The sequence below is a fragment of the Euleptes europaea genome, chromosome 8 (genome assembly GCF_029931775.1).
Source record: "Euleptes europaea isolate rEulEur1 chromosome 8, rEulEur1.hap1, whole genome shotgun sequence".
Taxonomy (NCBI): Eukaryota; Metazoa; Chordata; class Lepidosauria; order Squamata; family Sphaerodactylidae; genus Euleptes; species Euleptes europaea.
This window is the reverse complement of record NC_079319.1, coordinates 34,322,621-34,332,718: the sequence shown is the minus strand read 5'-3', so window position 1 is coordinate 34,332,718 and position 10,098 is coordinate 34,322,621.

Sequence of the window (10,098 nt, the reverse complement as noted above, 5' to 3'; positions counted from 1 at the left end):
ACATGCCGTGTGGATTGCAAGTCCCGCAGGGCACAAGTCTCCTTAGACAAAGCATTCCACCAGGTCAGCGCAACAATGGAAAAGGTTCTTTTTGCCCTCAAAATGGGTGGATTGAGGGCCAGGCACCACCAAAAGCCCATCTGTAGCAGAACAAAGACATGGCGGGGGTCATAACCGGAGAGGCAGTCCTTTAGGTATGACGGTTCCAGACCATTTAGGGCTTTACAGGTTAATACCAGCATCTTGATTTTGACCCAGAAACTAATTGGAAGCCAGTGCAGTTGCCACAAAATGGGCTGAATGTGTGCCAGCCATGATGAATTTGTCAACAGGCTGGCAGCCCCATTCGGAACAATCTGAAGTTTCCAAAGCGCCTTCAAGGGCAGGCTGCGTAGAGCGAATCGCAGTAATCTAATCTGAAGGTGACCATCACATGAATCACTGTGGGGAGGTCAGACCAGACAAGTAGTGGGACAACTGACGGGCCTGGCAGAGATAGGAAAAAGCCTGTTTAGCTACCAAGGACACCTGCTTGTCCAAGTTAAGTGAGGCATCAAGCCAGACTCCCAAACTCTTCACGGAGTCCATTGGAATAAGTTGGACATCATCCCGAGTAGGCAGTCGCAAACTCCCAACCAGCCCAGCCCTTCCCAGCCACATGAGCAAGAGGAAGAGCTGGGTGTCATCCGTGTACTGATGGCACCCAGCACCAAACCTCCTGACGAGCTCTGCTAGAGGGCACATATAAATATCAAATAACATTGAAGACAGAATCAAACCCTTTGGAAGCCCACAGTATAGTGGGCGCCTGGTCGAAGTCATGTCCCCAATGGCTACCCTCTGAGTGCGCCTTGGAGGAATGAGATGAACCAAGCTAAGGCAATGTCCCACACCCCCTGTGAGGCTAGGCTGGTGACCAGGATCGACTGAGCAATGGTGTCAAATGCTGCTGATGTATCCATATCAGTGGCGCTGAGCTACCCTGATCAATAGGGTTGCCAGGTCCCTCTTCATCACCGGCAGGAGATTTTTAGGGTGAAGCCTGAAGAGAGAGGGGTTTGGGGAGGGGAGGGACTTCAATGCCATAGAGTCCAATTGCCAAAGCGGCCATTTTCTCCAGATGAACTGATCTCTATCGGCTGGAGATCAGTTGTAATAGCACGAAATCTCCTGCCACTACCTGGAGGTTGGTAACCCTACTGATCAAGCTGGAGTTGGAGATCATCCACAAGAGCTACCAAGGCTGCCTTGGTACCAAACCCAGGCCTGAACCTGGACTGGAATGGATCGAGTGTAGATGTCTCATCCAAGAAGTCCTGAAGCTGCTCAGCAACCGCTCTCTCAATCACCTTTCACAGAATTTGATACTGGGTGGTAATTGGCTAGCTTCTCTTTGTCTAAGGAAGGCTTCTTTAAAAGAGATCAGTAAGTTACAATACAATGGAAGCTGTTATTTTACTATCATTACAAGCAACCTGCATTCTACACCTGTAGACATTCATACATAATAAAAGCCTACCAGTAACAATTGGCTTGATTTCACTGCACCTTCTCATTTTTTCGTCTGAACCCCACCCTCTTTGCCTTGAATACCGTTGGGCATAACATGCATTTCTCTCTAATGTTGACATTAGACAAAACAGCTTGCCTTTCAGTGAAAATTGTTGCTTTATACAGGATTAGAAGGACTGTTTTCACCCACATTATTTTAATCCTTTCTTCACTAGCTCTTCCTCTGAATCCTAAGTTTCTTTTTTCAAATTTCACATTTCCATCCAATTCCAGTTTCTCTAGTCCTCAAGGCATTTGATGGGGTACCATTCAGCTAATGAATTGCTATTAATATCCACAAGTAAAATTAAATTTCTAAGTGTGTAAATTAAATCCAGTTTCTTAATAAGTGCGTATTCAGCAAAATGGCTGGGAGCCTGCTTAGCAAACAATGAAAAGGTAAAGTTATTCTGTGTACCCAGAGAACAAGATCCAGGCCCTTTCTTACAAGTCTGAGCCCAGTATCAATGGCCCCCATGTATACAGAAGAGGAGATCTTACCACCATACCTGCATGCAATTTGCTACACAGCAAAATTGTCTTCAGTTTCCTTGACTTGGAGATCTCTGTAGACCTGGGAGTCATCCTGGCAAGTCAACAACCCTATGTGCCAGAGATTAATGCAGTATATTTTTCATCCAGGGATGCAATCAGATGGTTGTAAGAGATTAAGGAGCAAGAAAGCAGTTCAGTTGAAAACAACAGTCTGGGGGGTTCAAGGCAGGAAGTCATGATGGCTGACATCACACATTTTGTCCTCTAGATGGTATGAGGCTTTCACTGATCTCCAAGGCCACATTGCATTATTTTATTATTTATACTGCATCATCATTCACAAAGTGCAAGAAAACATACTTTTCCGGAGGTATAAGGGAAACAACAAAAAGGAGGACAGGAAGGTAGAGGTGGGTATAATCCAGAGAAAGAATATAAATTTATTGAGTTATATAAATTTAAGATTAATTGATTAGGCAAGAATCAAATAAAGATTTGTGCCAATGGCTTCAGAGGAAAATCTGACTCTAGGGTTGCCAGGTCCCTCTTCGCCACCGGCAGGAGTTTTTTTTTGTGCGGAGCCTGAGGAAGGTGGGGTTTGGGAGGGGGAGGGACTTCAATGCCATAGAGTCCAATTGCCAAAGCGGCCATTTTCTCCAGGTGAACTGATCTCTATCGGCTGGAGATCAGTTGTAATAGCACGAAATCTCAAGCCACCACCTGTAGGTTGGCAACCCTAGCTGGTTCTGAGAAGAATTTTAAAGAGAGAAATGGCATCATGCAAGTATCAGTTCCAAACAATGGAGAAAGGGCAGAGAAATCTCCTGACAGATGAGGGCAGTGGAGCTGCAGGACTAATGGGCACAGTTATATTGGGATATCAGAGGATCCCCAGTTCAAAAAGGGTTCATGCATAAGAAAATGTTCCCATGCTAGGACAGCTCCCTGTGAGAACTCACAAGCCCACTTCCCTCTTCTCACCATGAGTGGTGAGATCTTTGACCAGAGCTCACGTCTCCTTGGTTGTGGCCCCAGTTTTATGAAAAAAGCTTACCTGAAGAAGTAAGGAAGACACCATCTTTAGCAATCTTCAGGGGAAAATATTTTGTTTGTGATTCTTCTGAGATTATGGAATTGGTAAATATATAGAATCTGATTATTAGGCCTGGTGAGCTGTTTATTCTTCTCTGGTGGTAAAGTTTTGTTTTATGTGCTTTTCAAAAAAAAATGCAGATTATATTACGGTTGTTTGTGATGTCGTTGCATCTTTTTGTGATCTGCCTTCAGCACTTGAATGGGTAGGATTTTTTTTTTTTAAAGCATCTAAAAGAAATACAATTTGGAGCCATGGAATGAAAGCATGAAAATTAGTAACAACTACAGAACACTTTAAATCCTTTTGAATTGAGTATTATCCTTTTCATAGATAACTCAGTTTTCATGGAGGAAATGCGGACATGTTACTATTTACACAATGAGTAAAATACCAGGGGGTTACTTGGCTCCCCCCTTTTTACCAGCGATTACCTTGAACCCTTACAATTGAAACAGAGCACTGTGGTAAATTGTTAGTCTGTATACTAGAAGAAAGAATGGCAGACTGATTATTTTATGGCTATTTTGCAAAACTGATGAGACAGCAAATGATAGTCAATCCTATTAAAAAGATTAAGCACGTACGCACACACATGTACATTCTCCTTCAAAAAAGAACCCCTATATTGCCTGCATTGGGATTGGTTGATATGATTCTACAATGCAAGAAGAGTGGAAATTACAGAACATCTGCAGTGAAATTGGTTTTCTGTGGAAAACTGATGAATCGCTTACTGCCAATGACTGGAAGGAAAAATACTTGTTTATGCCCTTATGTAATGAATTTTTATGAGGTGAAGTTTGCTGTTTATAAAAAAAAAACCACTTTAAACTGCCACAGATATAAAATAATAGAATTCCAAATTCAAAGCAATGAATTACTGCAAAGACAATCACCAGTAGAATACCATCTGCTACCAAACACCAAAACGGAACTATTTCTCTTATAATGACATTAATTTTTTTTATCCATCCAGTTAAGTGGGGGGGAAAGGTGCGAAAGGGGGCCTAAACCACATCTCAGGCTCAAAGTAAAGAAGTACACCTACATTCATATTTGCTGAGTTTGAAAATGTTTTCTCCTGGAAAAAATGAGGGCCAAAGCTTTCTGTGAGAATAAAATAACATTTCTCAGCAATTCCTCAAAAAACAAATCAAAGACCAGAGAGTATTTTGTAATTGCAGGAATCCATATTAGAGATGTACAATTGGGGGATTCACAAGGGTTTGTAGGGGCATCTCATTTACCCCTCTCCAACTATTTCTGCTTTCCCTTCCCTGAAAGCCCCCATAGCCCCTCCCCTTTTCCTGCTTTCCTCTCTCCTTCCCACCCACCAACCAACTTATCTTTAGGTGCCGGCATCTTCAGCTCACCCAGCTCCAGTTGTAAGGTACTAGTGGGGACCAGTTGCATGGTGGGGAACTTGCAAGGACTTGCAGGGGGCACTTCAATTTCTCCTGTATCCCTCCCCCACAACTTTCTCTTTCCCTCATCCTCACAGTCCCCATACCTTCCATTTCCCCTGCTTCCTTTTCTCCTTCCCACTCAACAAGCAATGACATTTTTATCTCCTCCACATCTTTGGCTATTTCTAATAATTACTTCCTTCCTTTATACCCTGACATTCTCCACAATGGGGACCCAAAGGAGCTTATACCATACTCCTCTCCTCCAATTTATCCTCACAATGACCCTGTGAGGTAAATTAGGCTGAGAGTGTGTGACAGGCCCAAAGCCAGTCAGGGAGCTTCCACAGCAAAGTGGGGATTTGATCCTGGATCGCCCAGGTTTGTAGAAACATTTGTCTTGTCTGTCCATGGCCTCAGTTGTGGGATTCGAGTAACCATGGGTAGGGTTGCCAGCTCCGGGTTGGGAAATACTTGGAGATTTTGGGGGTGGAGCCTGAGGAGGGCAGGGTTTGGAGCGGGGAGGGACTTCAGTGCCAAAGAGCCAATGCCAAAGAAGCCAAAGTATTGTCGAAGGCTTTCATGGTCAGAGTTCATTGGTTCTTGTAGGTTATCCGGGCTGTGTGACCATGGTCTTGGTATTTTCTTTCCTGACATTTCGCCAGCAGCTGTGGCTGGCATCTTCAGAGGAGTAGTAACACTGAAGGACAGTTAGCACATTACCTTTAATGCTTTGCAGGACAATGACTCAGCTCAAACCCAACCCCCTTCTGACTATATATTACTCTTCCTACACACTTGACACTGAGAGACACTGTCCTTCAGTGTTACTCCTCTGAAGATGCCGGCCACAGCTGCTGGCGAAACGTCAGGAAAGAAAATACCAAGACCACGGTCACACAGCCCGGATAACCTACAAGAACCGACCAAAGAAGCCATTTTCTCCGGGGGAACTGATCGATGTTGCCCGGAGATCAGTTGTAATAGTGGGAGATCTCCAGCCACCGCCTGGAGGTTGGCAACCCTATGGATAGGGCCACACTGAGAATTAGATATACCGATTCCACTTCCTCCCCAGTACCATATGTCACATTAATAGTGTCTTTTTGATACAAGGAGCAAAATTAAATTTAAACATACCTTTTTCATAGCTAAAAAAGATCTTACTGTATTGAAACTAGAAGACTTAAAATGATCACTTTCCCATTACAAAGTAGAGGACAACATTAAATAGGAATGGAAATAAAACGGGTTTTCCTGCTTGTGGCTAAGGTGGGAAGACAGCAACGCTGTGCCAAATTGACTGCAAAACTAATGATTACAACAACTTAATTACCCTTTGTGTGCTTAATATCAACCCCCTGTGGATTCTATTAGAGTGCAAACTGTAACTCTAGGTCTCCTTTGGCAATTACTTTGGGGAAATTAACTTGTTTGTGAGGTATATGTGTAAAATGCAGAGTCCTAAGAAGTAATACTTATTCTTTTATGCTTAATATTGCACAGTGGGATTATGAAGACCAGCTCTTACTCTTTTTTTTTTCCTGGCAGAAAATAATATAAACAACATTGGCCAGACATCTTTAGGGATTATCTTCTTTGCTTCTTTCTCTACTGCTCAACACAAGCGCCAATAAAGCAACAAGACATTTTCTGTCTGTGCAGAAATACTTTATTTCCTAGATGGGTTTAAAATAAACCCATAAAAATCCCTTAAATTGAGGAGATTCTGTAGCTCATCTAATCCAACTACCTGCATCCGTGTGATATTTTGTTCCAATTAGAATCCCTGACAGGTACTCTGAGATAGCTTTTACGGGCCACTCGCCCAAACATGGCGGCCATCAATACTTCTGGATTCTCAGAAAAATATAGGAGGCTCTTTGGAGAGTGGTGTTTTAGGTTTGTGAAAGTTAAGCCCTTGGAGGACATTAAAGAAATATGCGGCTTGCAATTGATAGCCACATGACATCACAGGGCTGTTTATTTATTTACAAAATTTATATCCCACCTTTCTTCCATCATAGGGCAACCAAGACAGCTAACTGATTAAAAATTGCACATAATAAAAACACACCTAAAAACCATTAAAATGAAACAAAAGTGCATCATTAAAACATTTAAAACCAATGCTGAACTATACATACAAAACATAAAAACAACAATTAAAACATAGGGAAGAAGGAGGGATCACAGAGGGAACACTATGTGTGTAAAGTGCTATTAAGTCACAGCTGATTTATGTTGACTCCATAGGGTTTTCATGGCAAGTGATTAAGCAGAGATGGTTTGCCATTGCCTTCCTCTGCAGTCTTCCTTGGTGGCCTCCCATCCAAGTACTGATCCCTCTTAGCTTCCAGGATCTGATGAGATTGAGCTATACTATACCATTCTGCATCCCCGAAAGAACACTAGACAAAGCAAACAAGTCTTCACTTGCTGGCAGAAGATGGCAACAGAAGGGGACAGACGAGTCTCCCTGGGGAGACTTAGGGTTAGGGTTAGATTGATGCCCCAACTGAGACCTTTTCCCAGAGTGCCACCACCCTAATCCCAGAAAGCAGAAGCACCCAAAGCAGGGTCTCAGAAAATGACCACAGCAGTCAAGTAGATTCATAAGGGAGTAGGTGGTCCTTCAGTTATACAGATCCCAAGCCATATAGGAGTGAGGTTTAGCTGAGGACTCAACTGTATGCCATATGAGCCTGTCCATTAATTCAGATAATCAGAGAACATCTGCAACTCTACCTTCTGAAATTAGGTAAGTGAACACCAGAAACGGGGCTTTTCCCCATAGAGCCACCAGGTGCAAAGCTTATTGCAGATACCAGGCAAAAAAAAAATTCTTTTGTTCTCCTATGCTTTTTGCTGGTTATATTCTGCAGATTTATATCATTTTTTAATGTGTGATTTTACTTTGTTATTATTGGCTGTTCTGTTTCTCTCATCTTGTTCTTTTGTACTTTACTACTTACACTGCTTTTACTGCTAGTTACTACAGCATTTTAGCTTTTAGTTGTGGGTTACTAGTCCCTGGGGTCGTATTTATTTCAGTGATAACACTATTCACTTTGGAAGCCACCTAGTACCCTAAGCAAAGAGAGATAAGGCCCGAGTACCACAGCAGTTACATCTATATAAGAAAAGCTAGTAAATCTGTGGATATCTTTCAAAACAGACTAGTATATGATCTATGAGAAATAATTACTTGTGGTCAAGAGCTCAGTGGGTAGAGAAGAAAATGCCTCCCTAATGGTAGTTGTGTTGTGAAGTGGTCTTTAAAGCAGACATCAGTTTCAAAACTCCCAGTCCAGATATTCCCCCCCACTAGTTCTCAATTGAGCAAATTTCCCTATTTTCATCATAACAAGCATGCTACAACTGTTTGATGCCACAGTGGGAATAAGGAACGCCCACCAATTATAAATGCCCTCACTACTTTGGCTTGGGGGCACTTGGGGCTAACAAGCTTTTTTATTTGAAACTCAGTAGAAGAAAAATCTATCCGCTTCCTTCTCAGTAGATTTATGGCAGAGCCTTTGGTATCTGGAGCTCCTTGAACATGATGCCTGGGGAAGGTCATATGTGGGTTGAATGGCACAGAATGAGTGATCCCAATAATTAGTACAATATAACAAATATGCCTGATGATATAAACTAAGATCAGGGAAACCAAATCCTCCTTCATTCAACGGAAGTTGAATCCTCTTTAAAGAAATCCAAGGCGGTGAAGGACCCTACATAAATTTCCAAAACAAAGTATTAATTTTATGAATACATCTACAAGGTATATAGAAAGGAATTGCACACACGAGATAAATAATCCTAGGTATAATATTCATTTTGAGTGTATTTACTTTGCCTCATGGAGACAAGTTTAAAGTTGCCCATCTGTCCAAATCCAAAGATAATATTAGCAATTAGCTTGTTAAAATTTCACAAAATCATGTGCATAATATCAGTATTCTGATCTGCATAGAATCAGTATTCTGATATAAGTAATGACATCTGGGCACCATCAAAAATGTCCATAGGCAAATACATTCTGTGATATATCGTTCCCCAATGGCACCACCATTTTGCCCAATTAATTGAATATCCAGATGTCTTCAAAAGAATTTTTCCTTTTTTTTTGCTCATCTTAGTAATTTTTACTTCATATGTATTTTTCTATTATTTTTATAGTAAATACTTTATAGATTGTAAGATTCTCTATATGTAACTTTTCTATCACCGGTGAGTTGGGCATTGTGAATTAGGTATATTATTTTCAAGTATTATGCTCAATATTATATTATGGAATGTTAAGGTTCTGAGGGATTCTAATAAGCATAAAAAGGTTATTTCCAAGCGGAAATATCTTTAAACTGTTGTGGTGTTCTTACAAGAAACTCAAATAAGGGCAAAGGATAAGAAGTCTTTGTATAAGGATTGGGTTGGTGAAGTATATGTTAGCAATACGTTTAATCGATCTAAAAGTGTTGCTATGTTGATACACAAGTTTGTTTCTTTTCAAGTCCAGCAAGTGATTACAGATCCAAATGGTAACTTTATTATTTTGGTAGTGAAAAGCTCTGATTCTATTATTGTTATGATTAATGTGTACGGTCCAAATGTGGATTCTCCAGATACATTTCATCAATGTTTCCGTCTAGACATTAAGAAGAATTTTCTAACAGTTAGAGCAGTTCCTCAGTGGAACAGGCTTCCTCGGGAGGTGGTGAGCTCTCCTTCCCTGGAGGTTTTTAAGAACAGGCTATATGACCATCTGTCAGCAATGCTGATTCTATGACCTTAGGCAGATCATGAGAGGGAGGGCACATTGGCCATCTTCTGGGTATGAAGTATGGGTCACTGGGGGTGTGGGGGGGAGGTAGTTTGGAATTTCCTGCATTGTGTAGGGGGTTGGACTAGATGACCCTGGTGGTCCCTTCCAACTTTATAATTCTATGAATGTTTCAGCCACTTGGTGAATGTTGGCTATCTGTTGGTGGGGGGAAATTTTAATCACATACTAGATATAGCTTTGGATCGAAGCACACCCCTTGCAAAGAATATGTTGAGATCTACTCTCAAAGCCCATGTAGCTGAGCTAGGTTTGATGGCGTATATTGCACCCAATGGACAGAGATTATACTTTTATTTCTCCTGTGCATCATAATTGTTTCCAGTTAGACTACTTCCTTATTTCAGATTATTTGATGCCCCAGATTATTGCCTGTGATATAGATTATATTGTTATTTCTGATTACACCCCCATATCATTAATCCTTTGGTTTCCACACTGGGTTAGACCACCTAATTTATGGCACCCTAATGTTTCCCTTCTTAATGATGATACTTTTAAAAATCAGATGATGGCTGAGTTATCAAAACATTTTAATATAAATGAAGGAAAAGCTAATACTCAAGCTATTGAATGGGATGCTTGTAAAACTTTAATTAGAGGGGAAATCATTGCATATGCTTCTCATAAGAAGGAACTTAGAGAAATGAAATAACATTGAAAGATAGTTTTAAAAATCTTTTAAACCAGTTTGCTGTGTCGCA